General features: G+C 49.5%; 1 long non-coding RNA gene across 1 annotated transcript in view; it reads left to right on the top strand.

Moving 5' to 3' along the window:
• Positions 1-147: 147 nt before the first annotated feature.
• Positions 148-772, top strand: part of LOC104960542 (uncharacterized) — a 2,539-nt gene continuing 1,914 nt past the window's right edge. Inside the window, exons 1-2 of the long non-coding RNA XR_799999.1 lie at positions 148-241; positions 495-674. This is a non-coding gene — a long non-coding RNA (uncharacterized lncRNA). The remainder of the gene's footprint in view (positions 242-494; positions 675-772) is intronic.

The following is a 772-nucleotide window of genomic DNA, read 5'->3' as shown; positions in this document are numbered from 1 at the left end:
AAGTGTGTGTGTGTGTGTGTGTGTGTGTGTGTGTGTGTGTGTGTGTGTGTGTGTGTGTGTGTGTGTGTGTGTGTGTGTGTGTGTGTGTGTGTAGAAGCTGATAGCGTACGGTCACCTGACAGGAAGTGCTCCTGACAGCACGTGTCCGGGGAAGAAGCTGATCGACAGAATCATCGAGACGATCTGCGCCTGTTTTCAGGGACCTCAGACTGATGAGGGGGTGCAACTGCAGATCATCAAGGTACACACACACACACTCACACACACACACACACACACACACACACACACACACACACACACACACACACACACACACACTCACACTCACACACTAAAACTCTGATAAAACGTTGTAACAAGGAGCCTTCCTCATTTTAAAGTCAATATGTCTGGTGTTTGGACTAGGGAGTGATATTTTTGCCAACTTTATTAAATAATCGAGCTATTTATCATGCAAAAAAGTCAGTTTTTTAAATTCCTCTTGTGTTTAGGCCCTCCTGACGGCGGTGACCTCGCAGCACATAGAGATCCACGAGGGCACGGTGCTGCAGGCGGTCAGGACCTGCTACAACATCTACCTGGCCAGCAAGAACCTCATCAACCAGACCACCGCCAAGGCCACGCTCACTCAGATGCTCAACGTCATCTTCGCTCGCATGGAGAACCAGGCAGTACGTCACACTCACAGGCAGACAGACACACACACACACACACACACACACACACACACACACACACACACACACACACACACACACACACACACAGA

Source organism: Notothenia coriiceps, unplaced genomic scaffold, assembly GCF_000735185.1.
Source record: "Notothenia coriiceps isolate Sejong01 unplaced genomic scaffold, NC01 NC01_scaffold00031889, whole genome shotgun sequence".
In the NCBI taxonomy this organism is placed as follows: Eukaryota; Metazoa; Chordata; class Actinopteri; order Perciformes; family Nototheniidae; genus Notothenia; species Notothenia coriiceps.
This window is presented reverse-complemented; position numbering and strand designations above follow the sequence as displayed.